Below are 16,249 nucleotides of genomic sequence, written 5' to 3' on the forward strand. Positions count from 1 at the left end.
GGACCACTTCGCTAAGGATGTGATGATACCACGGTCAACGGGCCTCAATGAGGTGCCCCCATGGGACAGCGCCCCAGGACTGGCTAGATCATTAAACCATCATGTTAAGGAGTTACAGCTTATGTCCCACAACACAAATCCAAACAGGTACCTCCTGGGCAAGAGGTAGGGCAACTGTTCGAGATCATTTCTTCTGTGGTGAGGGATTTCCAAGGTTTGCTCCAAGACAATGACTTCCACTTCTCAGCCAGCCCCAAGGCACGAAGGAGCCTCTTCTGGGGCTTGTGACTCCACCAGGTAAAATAAAAAGGGAGGAAGGCCCGGGCAGAGGAAGATGGGCAGCAGCACTGTTCCCTCGGGGCTTCTAGGCTGTGCTCATTTAAGTCACTGCATCTGTCCTCACACTTCCCCTTCGGGGCCCGGGGAGCTAATGATATCAGGAAGCCGCACCACAGGGCAAAGCAGGTGGCAAGGCCAGGACCCGGGCGAAGAATCGCAGTGCCACAGGACAGCCAGGGGACTGAGCAGCCGCGATAAGAATCACAATCCTCCCTGTCTTCACCCTAGAGTTACTTTTCCCACTCTGCCTTTTTCTCTACCTTCTCCCTGTAATTTGGCTCCATCCCATCCTCTAACTGTAGTTCCCCCCCATTTGTTTTTAGAGGCTCTGCTGTTCCCCTATCTCTCCCTCCCCCCCTTCATTTCATCTCTCCTTTCATGATGATAACCAAGACTCTTCTCCCACTAAGCCCTTATCATGAATCCGCTCTCTGTTTTGAGGGGAGAAGTGCCAGGGCCCTCAATAAGGGCTGCTATTATAAGGGGCATGGCCACTGCTCCAGACCGCTCCACAGACTCAGGTGTGCAATCAAGCCTGAATATCTTGTATCTGTCACCGTAAAATAAACAGTTTTATTTCAGAGGCGAGAGAGCAGCGTTCTCCGGGTGAGTATTTCACACATGGCTATACTTAAATGACTAACCTAGGATCCTCTGCTCTCACCAGCTCTCAAGTGCCCACCTGCTGATCTAGAAGCTACAGGTAAAACCCTCTCTAAACCTCAGGGGAGGACACAAACTCTCAATTTTTTCCACACCAGATTGCTCAGAAAATGAACAAGATCTGAACTGTCATCTAGTGCTCAGACTTTTACAGGAGAAGGTAAGCTCTGCACATGTGGACAAAGCGGTCTTCGCCCCAAGTCGGACTGCCGCCTGTGCCCGCAGCGTCCCCATGCTGCCGTTCTCTCTGTACCGCTGGCCTCAGGGGCCACTAGTTCTCTTCTCAGCTGAGCCCAAGCCCATCCCAAGGACCTTCAAAGAGAAGAAAATGTAGAGTTGAAAACTAAGTATCTACAGGTCCCTATTCAGCTCCCAGTTCTATTAGCTCATATTTTAAAAATGATTTCCCAAACAATTTGAATAGCAAAATAAATAGTAATAGATAATAATCCACAGAGTTAAATAAATACCCATGAGTCAAAAAAAAAAAAAAAAAAAGATTTCCTGAAAACAATTGCTCAAGAATGAAAGAGGATGGTGTTCCTAATGGCTCTCTGGGTCTTTTTTTTTTTTCTTAAGGTTTTTCTGTCACCTTTTGGGTGGTACTACATTCTGGTTTGACATCAGCCAGGTTCAGGCGTGCCATGTACAACAGGTAAGCAGGGGACACTCTCCTATTGAAGACTCAATTTCCTGCTCTGAAAAATACCTGTGTCTGTATTGGTTTAGGTTGAATTAACCTAGGTTTCTAAAACAATATGGAGTACCGTGAAGGAAAGAAAACAGAATGGATAATACTTAGCTGAAAAATGACATCTGCGCAAATATAAAAGGACAACATGCTAGCAGGTGATGGCAAGTCAAAGAAGAAGGATTTTGAAGGAAAACAGGAACATGAACTACCAGAGAGAAGAGGGAAGAAAATTCTAAATGAAGAATATGCATGAGCAAAAGTAGAGGGACAGGGATGCCTGGGTGGCTCAGTGGATTAGGCCTCTGCCTTCAGTTAGGGTCATGATCTCGGGGTCCTGGGATTGAGCCCCACATCGGGCTCTCTGTTCGGTAGGGAGCCTGCTTCCCCCTCTCTTTCTCTGCCTGCCTCTCTGCCTACTTGTGGTCTTTCTCTCTCTCTGTCAAATAAATGAATAAAATCTTTTTTAGATTTTATTCATTTATTTGACAGAGAGAGATCACAAGTAGGCAGAGAGGCAGGCAGAGAGAAAGGGGGAAGCAGGCTCCCCGCTGAGCAGAGAGCCCGATGCGGGGCTCGATCCCAGCACCCCGGGATCATGACCTGAGCCGAAAGCAGAGGCTTTAAACCACTGAGCCACCCAGGTGCCCCATAAATGAATAAAATCTTAAAAAAAAAAAAAAAAAAGTAGAGGCATATACTGTGCAGATTTCCCCGGCTAGAGCACAGATGGTAACAGCAAGTAACAGAACTAGTTGGTGAAGCGAAGGGGCCAGCCGGTATGGGTTCCTGAAAGTCTAAAGCCACCTAAGCCACTGTGAGCTTTATGAACAGAACATGAGAACACTGCTGGAAGAATTCCACTGGTAATTTTCTATGATTGAAATAAGGAGAAAATGAAAGCAAGGAGACTGACTAGTTACAACCTATACAGTTTTCATTGTCTAAGGTCAGGCTTTGCTAGAGTGGGGACTATAAAATCTGACAGGAAAGGAAAGAGCCAAGGAACTGGTGATGGTCTGAATCCAAGACAGTACACCTGGCACAAGATATACTCTTACTAAATAACTGACTTGCTGCCTGAAGCTGCCCATGAAAATGGGTGTTTAGGCTACATTACCAAGTTATTCTACAATATAAACATCCAGAAATCTCTCAATACCCTGTTCTGTCCCTGTTTCCAATGAACCAATATCAACCAAAAGGAGCAGTATATACACGTTCAAGTTTTACTAGTTAGATCACTGTTCATAAAACAGAAGATTAGTCCTGTTAAAAGGCCAAAATAAGCAAAGCAGAATGCAAACAGAGGTAATGCTGAATGTTGCCATTATGGGTGACTTCCTCCTACATATTTTTCAGTAATTTCTAAATTTCATTTTATACACACACACACACACACACACACACACATATGCATACATAAAAGATGTATTATCTCGGGGCGCCTGGGTGGCTCAGTGAGTTAAGTCTCTGCCTTCAGCTCAGGTCCTGGGATCGAGCCCCACATCCGGCTTTCTGCTCAGCAGGGAGCCTGCTTCCTCCTTTCTCTCTGCCTGCCTCTCTGCCTACTCATGATCTCTCTCTCTCTGTCAAATAAATAAATAAAATCTTAAAAAAAAAAAAAAAGATGTATTATCTTTGCAACAAAAAAATCTAAGCCATATATTTTTTTAATCACTGGTAACTCATGTCATGCTCATGTTGTTCAAAGGAAGAAAGTAATTATTTTATATGAATCATTAATCAAAGGGTTTTTTTTTTAATTTTATTTATTTGACAGAAAGAGAGAGGGAACACAAGCAGGGGGGAGTGGGAGAGGGCTGAAGGCAGACGCTTAACGACTTGAGCCACCCAGGCATTCCCAAAGTAAGTTTTAACACAGAATCATGGGATTCATCCAACAGTGACTTAGCAGTGTGGAAAAAAAATTAGAAATTTTTTAAAATTTAGAGTATTGGATGCCCCTTTGGCTCAAATCATGATCCCAGGGTCTTGGGATCAACTCCCAAATCGGGCTCCCTGCTCCCCACTCCCCTTGCTTGTGTTCCCTCTCTCGCTGTATCTCTGTCAAGTTAATAAATAAAATCTTTAAATTAAAAAAATGAATTACATATCACGATGACAGTCCTGCTTCAAGGTGTGAAGCATTCATTTGTATTCCATACAAAGCAATATAAATATATACAATTTAGTACAGGGCAATGTCCCTTTTCCAAAAATAACCTGCAGTATCAAAGACCATATAATCAAAATTAAAACTGAAAGCACAATCATTACAAATAAGTTTGCCGCAAGTGAAGTTTAGTATAAAGCAGACCACAGTATTGTCCATTAAGAACTCAAAGACTAAAATACCAAAATACCTAGTTTCACTATCATATAGAAGGTAGTCCATGGCACAGACCCCAACAATAATGCTTACAAGGATCCAGTGTTTTATCTCACTGCACAGATTCTCAACTAGGTACAAAAGAAACCTACCACCATTTGCTATCAATATAGTTAAGCATCACAGAACACTAATAATCAGAGACTAAAAGCCCCTCTAAGCAAAATACAAAAGTTCAGTTTTTTTCTCTTGCAAACAGTGTTTGTCCTTCTGAATTCTGGGGTTGTGGAACACAGCTAAAATGTAAAACTCAAGGAAGAAAAATAGTTTAGTGGAATAGATGTGTTCATTTATTGACCACCTACTACATTTAATTTCCTATAGAGCAACTTCTCAGTTTCATCTAACTCCAAGGATCACTTAAGGAATTTGATTTAAAATATGATAGAATGATCACCCAGGCTCCGTCCCTGGAGACAGATACTCAAGGTCTCAAGTGGAGACTGTGACATTTAATAAATGTCCCAGAAGATTCTTTGGATCAGGCAAGTTTGAAAAACACAGCCCTAACAATACAGATGGTTCTCTCAATGTTCACACTCAATCAGCTGTCAAGACCTACTGATTCTCCATCTCTCTCTCAACTGGAGGACAAAAGGTACGAAAGCTGTGTTTGAACTGAAAATGGCAATGGGAACTGCCAATAATGGGAGGAACAGGATATCAGCCTGAGAGAATTTAAGTCTCAAAGCTGCAGCGGGCATTCCATTCACTCCCAGCGCATGCCTTCTGATGGGTCAATAATATCCCTTTTATAAAATGTTAAGTACTTGCCCAAAGTCACACAATTCGTTATGTTGGAACAGAAACCAGAGCTCCTACAGAGTAATGCTTTCCACAACCCTATAGGGTTTTGGAACATTTTGAAAATTTTAATAGGCTCCTGAAAGGCAAAGAAAGCAACAGATTCCAAAAGATGAGGGAAAAAACACACCCTTTTAAACACCTGGGATGTGTGGCTGTGAGGAGAGATGGCCTCACCACTATTTGCAGAGAAATACCAGATGACGGGCACCTGTGACTCTTGATCTCAAGGTTGTGTGTCTGAACCCCTACTGGGTTTAGAGATTATTTAAAAATGAAATATTTTGAAAAAAAAAGAAGAAATAGCCATGTAAGAAGTAGCAAACAAAATGAGACAACAAGCCCCATAGAACATTCATGAAGAATAAGGAACTCTGAAAGCAGAAGCTTGTCTGCTTCACTGGATCACCATAAAAACACAGTGATTATGCAGAAGAATCGTATTTTATAAATTGTAACACTTGCTAAAAAGGGAATAACTCAATACAGGATTAATGGAGGAGCATTCTGGCTAACAGTAGTTCTGAACCTTGGCTGCACATTAAAATCACCTGGGGAACTCTTAAATAGCCTCAGGTATCTCAGACCAATAAGTCAGAATCTCTGGGAAGTGGGACCCAGGCATCAGTATTTTTTACACAAGTAGACAGGTAGATTCTTTACTGCCTCCCAAGGAAGGGTCGCAAAAGACAGGTCATTTGGAAGGCAGAGTTTAAGGAGAAAAGGAAAAATTGGGTGACACACATTATACTGAAATCCATCTCACATCTTGAAGTGTGTATGTTCTAATATCTGCTCAAAGTCTGGGATTCTGAACATATCAGGTCACAGATCAAGTTCTCAATGTCATAGCTTCTATAATTTCAAAAATAATGACAGACCACAAGTCACTTATGACACCCAACAAAAGTCCACAAGGATATGCTGGGACAAAGAACCCTGTTCTGGCTTAATAAAACAGTTTATGGTCGAAGCAATCTAGTTTCCAATCTTTCTTCACTGTTTTTCAGATGTATCAAGAAAAGATTTTTCAAGGTTGAAAGGAGACAAGACAGAGTTCAGTGTTCACCTGTGAATGAATACGAGTTAAATAAATATCTCCACCCAGGAATTTCCCATTACTAAGGGCAAATCACAGGGCATACAATCTTTTGTAATCCCTCCCTCTGATCCAATCCTGTAAAACTTCATTTGATAAGCTGATGATGGAAACCAAGATTTGGGCCTCCAGCCAAACATCCCTATTACATGAAATAAAGGACATCCCCACCCTCCTCAGGGGTGTGCCGGCAGTTACTTTAAAAAAAAAAAAAAAAAAGGAAAGGAAAAAGAAATGGTAGCATTCAACCAGATTCAAAAGTTTTTATTCAAATATCCCTTATTAACACACAACAGAAGAAACACCATACTTGAAAGTGCTCATTCGACTCACTCCCTTGAGCACTGGGTCTAACTTGTGGCTCATTCACTTATGTAACAGTTCTGAACATCTGGTTTATGCAAGCCTTTTTGCCCAGGCATCTTTGAATGACACAATACCCTAGAAAAATAGTTTGCACACCAGATACCTATAAAGTTCTGTATGCAAGGTGCTCCAAGAGTGGGAGAAGAGAAAGGTTTTCTAGTGGTGATGTCTGAAAGTCAATAAGGAGATGATAAATCTCACCAACCTATATTTCCTCTGGGTGCTCTCCTACCCCAACTCCCCAGGGTGCTCTACAATCTCTCTGTATTCACAAATCACTTCTGGCCAAGAGAAATTTGGAGGGAGTGGGGACATGACTAGCCAGCACACTCTTACAAACTCTGGAGGCAATTTCTTTTCATCTGGACCCCGAGGCTTGCTGCTTCCAGGAGGCAGGCAGTTTGCAGCACTGACTTAGCAGAGGGAAAGGGTAGGGGAGAGGGCAGACAGATCCTCCTCCTTCAGGTCCCAGGTACACGCAACCCCCTGCCCCAACACAAATACAAACATGAAGAGAAGCGTGAAAGGAAAGGACTGCTTTACAACTCTGACAGTTTTCTGACAAGATTACACTGACATTTCTGCCCATCAGCATCTCCTACAAAGCGCAAGCAGGAAAAGTAAAAGAGGAAGTCTTAGTAAAATTAGTCCCTCTTACTGGAAGGTCCAGTAAGGTAAGCAAAGCTCTAAGTACTCAACAGCTAGACAACCTGGAATAGTTGTAGACAGAAGTTAGCTGCCTCAACGTTATGATCCTCAAAATTTTTAGTCAACAGACCACTTCAGAACGACAAAACTGACACGTCTTCCCAACAACTGTGTCTGATTACCCATGACCCATTACAAACCCTGACAGGAAACAATGACCAAGAAAGTTCTGCTGACTGCTATAACATACGAAGCCTAGATCAGAATTTAGATAAGACAGTATTGAAAACAGGCACAAAACCTGTACAAGAATGTTCCCAACAGCATTTATATGACGAATGGCTATGCAAAACATGGTATATATCCACACGACGGAGCACTATTCAGCCCTAAAAATGAATGAATATTAATACCTGCTACGACATGGACAAGTTTTGAAAACATTATCCTAAGTGAAAGAAGCCAGACATAAATAGCTACGTACTACATGAATCTGTATACATTAAACGCCCAGAATAGGCAAATTTAGAGAGACAGAAAGATCAGTGGTTGCCAGAGGCTGCCTGGGCTGGCGCGGGTTACAGGGGAATGACAGTTAATGTGTCCAGCGTTTGGGGGAATAAAGATGTTCTGGAGTTAGATAGTTGTGATGCTTGCATCGTTCCATGAGTATAATAAAAAACACTGATCTTTTACTTTAAAAAATGAATTTTATAGTTGTGAATTAGATCTCAATTTTTTTTAAAGGGTAAATGTATGGTATGTGAATGGATATCCCAATAAAGTTGTTATTTAAAAAAAGACAAAGAAAGGCCAAGGAATTATACCAAATAAAAGAAAATTAAAAAGATACATGACAAGTAAATACAGGAATATCTGATCTTCAACTGGATCCTGTACTAGAAGGAAAAAATGCTGTGAAGAATCTTACTGAATCAACTGAAAAGACCAGAATACAAATGATAGAAAGGACAGGGTATTACATCAACATTAGGTTTAGTGGAGTTGACAGCTCTGCTGGTTCTTTGGAGACCCAACTGAAGTGGCTGGGGATAAACGGCAATGATGTGTCAACTTATTCTCAAGTGGAAAAAAATATATCATGTATATACATCAAAAGAGAGAAGATGATAAAGCAAAGGGAACAAACTGTTAATAGTAAACGTTGATTTTTTCTTTTCTGCATGTTTAAGATTATTTCCAAAAAAGTTTAAAAATACATGCTCTAAGATACAAGAATTCTACTTCCAATAATTTGTCCCATGTAATATTTGCCCAAGTATATTCTATGTGCAATACTGTTCACTGAAAAACATGTTTATAACTGTAAAAAGTCTGAAACAGAAATAATCTCATTGCCAGTGAATAAATGGGCTAAATATATTATTATGTCAATGTAGTATTATTCCTTATGACTGTTTTCTAAAAAGATGTCTGTCTGTATGGATGGATATAGAATGGTTTCCACAAATACATTCTTTAAGTTTTTTTTAATTGAAGTATAGTTAACATACAAGGTTATATTAGGTTCAAGTGCACAATATGATTTGACAAGTCTGTATATTACTCAGTACTTACCATAATAAGTGTAGTCACCATCTTTCACCATACATTATTAAAATATTATTGAGACTATTCCCTATGCTGTACTTTTCATCCTTGTGACTTATTTCAAAAACGTATTTTGTTTAACAGAAACCAACAAAACAACAGGGACGTTTGAAGAACGGGGTTCTCCCTAGTAACAAAAGCAATTAAAGCCTTAGCAGCTCAGGCATGTGTTGATTTCGTTAGGAAAGAATTTAAAACTGTTCTCTGTATGTATTAAGAAGTTATTTATTTATTTGTAGATAGGAATAATTTTCTCTCCTCCAACACTGATCATATAAAGTTTCCTAGTGAAAAAATAATGCAATCTTGATGCCATTCTCTCCTAGCTACCTCAAAATCTCTCTTAATAGCTGAAAAGATACCTCATGAAGCAAGGTATACACATGCTTATGTATACTTAAGCAAAGAAGTTATAAAAACGCTTATTCAAGTAAGCATATGAAAAGATGCTCAATGCCATATCAGGAAAATGCAAATTAAAACAAAAATGAGATACCTCTACACACCTCTTAGAACGGCCAAAATCTGGAACACTGACAGCACCAAATGCTGGCAAGGATGTGGAGCAATGGAACTCTCATTCACTGCTGCTAGGAATGCAAAATGGTACAGCCACTTTGGAAGACAGTTTGGCAGTTTCTTCTAAAATTGAACATACTCTTCGATCCAGCAATCACATTCCTTGGTATTTTCCAAAAATAGAGAATATGTCCACACAAAAACCTGCCCATGGATGTTTATAGCAGCTTTATTCAGCTTGAAAGGAACCAAGAAGTCTTCAGTAGGTGAATGGATAAACCAACTCTGGTACATACATAAAATGGAATACTAGTGGTAAAAAGAAGTAAGTTATCATGCTACGGAAAGCCATGGGGAAAACTTAGATGCGTATCACTAGGCAAAAGAAGGCAATATGATGTCTATACACTGTACAATCCCAGGTCTATGGAATTCCAGAGAAGGCTAAACTGTGAGGGCAGTAAAAAGGCTGTAGGCGCTTGTGGGGAGGGAGAGTAGGATGAATCAGTGGCACACAGATGATTTCTAGGGCAATGAAACTGTTCTGTAGGATACTGTAACGGTAAGTAAATGTCATTTATACATTTGTGAAAACCCACAGGATGTACAGCACAAGAAGTGAATCCTAGTGGCAACTGTGGGCTTTAGTAAACTATAATAACAAAAAAGAAAAAATCTCTTAATAAACTTTTTAAAAATCAAATAGAACATGTATACTAAAAAGCATACAAATATGAATGTACAACCAAAGAACTCTTTTTGGGTTTTTTTTTTAAGATTTTATTTATTTATTTGAAAGAGAGAGAGAGAGATCATAAGTAGGCAGAGAGAGAGGAAGGGAAGCAGGCTCCCTGCCTAGCAGAGAGCCTAATGTGGGGCTCGATCCCAGGACCCTGGGATCATGACCTGAGCCGAAGGCAGAAGCTTTAACCCAATGAGCCACCCAGGTGCCCCAAAAGAACTCTTAACAAAGTTAGCATATTCATGCTAACTAGCTCCCTGATCAAGGAATAGAATACAGAAGTTGGCCTCTGTACTGTCCCATCAATTAATCTCCTTCCCTATAAAGATCACTGCTATCCCTCCTTCTTACACCACAGATTCGTTTTGCCTCTTTTTGCCTGTCTAAACTCTTCTTCTCAACACTATATTTGAGTCCATGTTGTAAATAGCAATAGTTTCTCCTGGTCACTGCTATACAGTATACCTATCCATTCTACTGACACCTAGGCTGTTTCCAGTTTGGAGCTGTTACATATGGTACTATAAACATTCTTTTTTTTTTTTTTTTAAAGATTTTATTTATTTATTTGCCATAGAGAGAGAGATCACAAGTAGGCAGAGAGACAGGGAGAAGCAGGCTCCCCGCTGAGCAGAGAACCCCATGTGGGGCTTGATCCCAGGACCCTGGGACCATGACCCGAGCCGAAGACAGAGGCTTAACCCACTGAGCCACCCAGGCACCCCGGTACTATAAACATTCTTGTAGGTGACTTCTGGTGAACAGAAGGACACATTTCTTCCGGGTATGCACTTAAGAGTGGATTTACTGGATCAGAGGTATGATGAATAGGAACAGCTTTACTATAATACCACCAAATTTCCAAAGTAATTATACCAATTAACAATTCTACCACCAGTGTTCAAGAATACTAGTTGCTCTAAATCTTTGTTCATACTTGATATTTTCAAGTTTTTTTTGTTGTTTGCTTTTAAATTTTAGTTATCCAGGTCAACGTCTAGCGGTAATTCGCCATGGTTTTATTCAGCATTCTTTGATGACTAATACGTTGACCATCTCTGAGAACTTTCACATTTATATCTACAATTGATCTGAAATCAATTTTTTTATGTATGATGTGAAGTAGGTGTCAAAACTGTATTTTTCTGATATGGACAGGCTATGCAATTGACCCAGGATCATTTACTCAAAAGATTTTTCTTTCCACATTGCTGTTTAATGCCACCTTAATTATAAATTAAGTGTGTGTGTGTGTGTATGCACACATAAATATACATACTTACATATATTTACTGCATACTATTCTTGCTGTTTGTGTTTCCATATAAATTTTAGAACCAGCTTGTGTAATGATTTTAGACATCTTTCACTGGATTTATTTAGTTCCAAGTATTTGAATTTTTTGATGATACTATAAACGTCATCTTTTTAGAACTTCTAGTTATTACCGTTATACAGAAATACATATTTTGTATATAGACGTGGTATCTAGGAGTATTACTGAACTTACCTTTAACAAAGTATTATTTTTAATTTACATGAATTAAAATTTATATTTTCTGGTGTACAGTTCTAGGAGTCTTGACCAAATGTAACCATTCCTACAACCATGATACAGAACAGTTCCATCACCCCCCAAAAATTCCCTCATGCCACTCCTTTGTAATCAACTCCTTCCCCAACCCTCAAAGCCTGGCAATCACTTGTTCTCCATACCTACAGTTTTGCCCTTCTAGAATAAGACTTAACTTGGGGCGCCTGGGTGGCTCAGTTGGTTGGGCCGCTGCCTTCGGCTCGGGTCATGATCTCAGGGTCCTGGGATCGAGTCCCGCATCGGGCTCTCTGCTCAGCGGGGAGCCTGCTTCCTCCTCTCTCTCTCTCTGCCTGCCTCTCTGCCTACTTGTGATCTCTCTCTGTCAAATAAATAAAAAAAAAAAAAATTAAAATTAAAAAAAAAAAAAGACTTAACTTGAATCACAGAATGTATAACTTTTTGAGAATGGCTTCTTTTTTTCTATATTTTCTTCTTTTATTCTATATTTTCTATATTTCTATACATCAATAGTTTGTAGGGATGTACCACACTTCATATATTCATTCACCAGTTGTAGGAAATTTGGGTTCTTTCTAGTTATTGGTGATTACACATAAAGCTGCATAAGCATTTGAATACAAGTCTATGCAAGGACATAAGTTTGCGTTTTTAAGTAAATACCTAAGAGTAAGGGTGGTGAGTCATATGAGAAATGTACACTTCTCTTTATAAGACACTGCCAAACTATTTTCCAAAGCAATGGTACCATTTTGCACTCCCACCAGCAACACATGAAAATTCTGTTTGCTCTCCATCCTCATCAGAACTTGGTATCATATTTAGGAAGTACCCATTTTTGTTTGTAAAGAGCTTTGTATCATGAACAGATATTAGGTTTTCACAAACATTTCACCTGAATACACTGAGATAGACATATGATTTTTCTATTTTTACAGGTAATGTGGTGAATTATATTGATTTTTAATACTATCAAAATACTTATGTATATATTTCCTATTTAATTAGAAGAAGCTTGCTTATTATCATACAAATCACGATCGAATTTTAAGTTACTCTGATAAAAAGGTACATGGACAATGAAGTCTAATGCTATTCTAAAAGCTACTACCTAGTCAAACTTGTAGGAGCACTTCAGTCACATTTCCTTGCAAATCTTTCCCCAAGAAATACAAAACAGATAAGAGAAATGATAACCAAATCAGTCTTAGAGCAGTATGTACCACTCTAATGTTTAAAATGTGGATTCTGGGGGCACCTCGGTGGCTCAGTGGGTTAAGCCTCTGCTTTCAGCTCAGGTCATGATCTCAAGGTCCTGGAATCGAGCCCCACATCAGGCTCTCGGGCTCTCTGCTGGGCAGGAAGCCTGCTTCTCCCTCTCTCTCTGCCCGCCTCTCTGCCTACTTGTGAACTCTCTCTGTCAAATGAATAAATAAAATCTTAAAAAAAAAAAAAATGTGGATTCTGAAGCATCTAAAAGGGAAGAGAACTTCTATTACAAATGATAAATTATAGTAAAAAAATGTTATTTTTCCCATGCAACATAAATAAATGGATAAATAATGAAAACATCTGATAGCTGTATATATATTATAAATTTATGAAATATTATCATTTGAAGCAGAAATCTTATATCCTTTTGGTAACGATGACATTAACAAATTCTGGCCTACTAATTACCAACCTTAAGTTAGTTTTATCTTTTCACTTTACCTGTTCTCTGGGGGTTATGTTTTTTCACAACCTAATGATCAACCATAATCAGAGAGCTGGCCCATGGGCCTAGATATTCTTTTGCAATGAAACTGTCACAATGTTATCGAATGTACTTTCAATTCTTGAGTTCTGTGGAGTCTAGGTTAGGAATGACCTAGGGTGGCTCTGCACATTTGGGTAGCTTTCCATACTGTCCACACTGTCGCTCTCTGAAGTTAACTTAGTCTTCTGCATTACCTCCCCTGTTCACAAACTCAGCTCTATTCAGTATCCTGGCAAAAGAAGAGATGGGTAATGTTCCATCAAGACCTGACAACAGGGGCACCTGGGTGGCTCAGTGGGTTAAAGCCTCTGCCTTAGGCTCAGGTCATGATCCCAGGGTCCTAGGATCAAGCCCGCATCAGTCTCCCTGCTCTGCGGGAAGCCTGCTCTCCCCCGCCCCCTCTGTCTGCTCTCTGCCTACTTGTGATCTCTGTCTGTCAAAAAAATAAATAAAATCTTAAAAAAACAAACAAACAAAAAAAAAACCTGACAACATACCAGAAAGCAACGCAGATGCCATGGATAGCCAAGCATAAAGATAATGCCATACTGGAGGTCTTGAGTTCTATTGCAAGCATTACAAACTCCTCCTTCTTTCTGGGTCACCATGCACATTCCTCACCCATTTGTATTTGGCTTACTGGATTTTCCTTCTTGCTCTTACTACCTCGTAGAGTGCTATTAGCCTTAGAGCATTCTAAAGTCCCAGCACCATATGGTGATAACATGTAACTCCATATAACTAAGATGAGCTCACAGAAGACTGGTCACCTGCCAAGTAGTACCCACAAGATGCAAAAAATTGAAAATAACAAGCACTGAAATCTACAAGTAATTCTAAGCATACTATAGCACAGCCCACAGTATCCTTCAACCTCAACCACCATAATCCTATTACTTCTTTTAACTACTACCATACTATCATTATGAAGTCACAAAGAATAAACAAATCAGTTGGGCAATTCTCTAAAGCTGGCATTTAACCCAAAAAAAGCTGGTTTTACAGAAATAAAAATTCACTGAACTTGGACTGGGTGTTCTGTTTGCTCTGTGAATTTAAAACAACAAATACGCTGTCCAATGAACTTTGGCTTCTATTTCCTCATGTGAGTAGGTTTTTAAAAAACAACAATTGCCATATATCTCCAGGGCAAAGTACAACATACCCACTGAAGGACTGTGTAGAATAGTAGTTAAAGAACTAATCTTTAGGCTCAGGGTTTGAGGGTCACACCACCAGTATAAAGAGCAAAAGGAGTAAAGTTTGTAAAAATTAATAAACTAAAGATTTGACAAAGCTTTTGTGGAGTGCCTCTTACTAATCACCAACAAAGACTTCTCACTCTAGGGGTATTACTGAGGATGGAAAGAAATGTTAGCTGCTTGAGGTCAGGTGGTAAAAGGCAATACTCTCAAAAGTAAGAATTTTAACACTTCAGTTATCATCTTGTCTATCCCCATGGTTTAATAGGTATTGAGGAAGAAAAGTTGGAGAATGAGTCTGAGGCCTCAGATTCTCTTTGGAATACAAAGCCCTCAACTAAGCAAGCTGTACTGGTAACAGCTAGAGATGGGAGAGGCTACTCCGCAGTTCCTATGCTCCACTCCTTCCATTTTTGTATCCCTGTGTGATCACACCTGATCTGTGAGAAGTTCTAAGTTGCCAATCCATATTTTAAAAACAAAATGGCATTTTATTAAAAAAAAAATCAAATAACACAATTAAAAACGGGCAAAGGACTTAAACATTTCTCCAGAGAGCATATACAAATGGCCAACAAGTATATAAAAGATGCTCAGAACCTTATGCACTCTTGGTGGGATTATAAAATGATGCAACCATTATGCAAAACAGCACAGTAGCTCCTCAAAAAAAACAAAAAAACCAGAACTACTAAATGATACAACAATCAACTTGTGGATATATATCTAATGGAACTGAAAGCAGGGTCTCTAAGAGAGAACTGTACGCCCATGTTCATAGCAGCATTATTCATAATGACTAAAAGCAACTCAAATGTCCATCAACAGATGAATAAATAAAGCATGGCTATACTTAAAATGATAATACAATATTAATCATCTTTCAAAAGGAAGGAAATCTTGTCACAGGCCACAACATGGATGAAACCTGAAGACATGCTAAGCAAAATAAGTCACAAAAAGACAAACACTATAGGATTCCTCTTACATGAAGTATCTAAAATAATCAAAATCATAGAAACAGACTATAGAATGGTTACCAGGGGCTGGGGCCAGGGAGAAATGGGGATTTGCTGGTTAATGAGCAAAGAGTTTCAGATCTGCAAGATGAAAAAAATTCTAAAGATAGGTTTTACAACAAAGAGAACATACTTAACACTACTAGTTAAATTGGCATTTTATGTTGTTTTGAACACAATAGGAAAAAAGAAAAAAAAAAAAAACAATAGATCTCTCACTTTTTCTTGCTGTGTCCCTCTCTACCTTTCACATTCTAAGGAAGCCAAGAAGTGTCCCAGGACACAGTCTTTCTCTCCCCAGATCCACTGTGTCTGTGATCACAGAAGGGAAGGAGAAATGGCCAGGAGAGGACCTCAAGCGGACTGGCCTCCACTTCTGTGACTTAATCCCCCAGCCTAGGAAAGTGGAGACTGGTGTGTTGGACCCCCAGTTGAAGAACGCCCAGGGAGAAGAATAAGGAGTCTTTTATGGTGATTTGTTTAAATTACGAAGAGTGGAAAATAAAGAGATGGTGCCAAATGCAAACTCCTTGTTGACTAAGTACATGCTATATTGCCTTGCATTCCTTCTAATACCTCACTCTTACAAATCACTCAGTAAATACTCGTTCACACTGATAACAATGACATATTGATGACTACTGGCAAAAAGAATGGATCTTCTGTCCAAAAAAAAAAAAAAAATAAAGCCTACCAGACTCAGAAGCCAAAGTGCTTATTTTGAATGAATGAATGAAGGGTCACTTCCATAGTAAAAAATCTCCAATGATTTCATAATTTTTACTAAAAACTTGTATAAAACTACTTTTTCCTGGCAAGTGAATACCACACTGGCTAACATTT

The 16,249-nt window shown here is 39.3% G+C and overlaps 1 protein-coding gene across 7 annotated transcripts in view; it reads right to left on the reverse strand.

Moving 5' to 3' along the window:
* The window catches only part of DUSP16 (dual specificity phosphatase 16), an 81,542-nt gene that overhangs the window by 52,392 nt on the left and 12,901 nt on the right, over positions 1–16,249 (reverse strand). Inside the window, exon 1 of one of the 7 annotated variants that reach the window (XM_044228638.1) lies at positions 9,120–9,138. The exons of the other annotated variants lie outside the window; for them this stretch is intronic. The gene's annotated coding sequence lies outside the window, so the exon portion shown is untranslated. Of the gene's footprint in view, positions 1–9,119; positions 9,139–16,249 lie in introns of those variants that run through there. 7 annotated transcript variants of the gene reach the window in all.

This window comes from Neovison vison, chromosome 12, assembly GCF_020171115.1.
Source record: "Neovison vison isolate M4711 chromosome 12, ASM_NN_V1, whole genome shotgun sequence".
NCBI classification, from domain to species: domain Eukaryota; kingdom Metazoa; phylum Chordata; class Mammalia; order Carnivora; family Mustelidae; genus Neogale; species Neogale vison.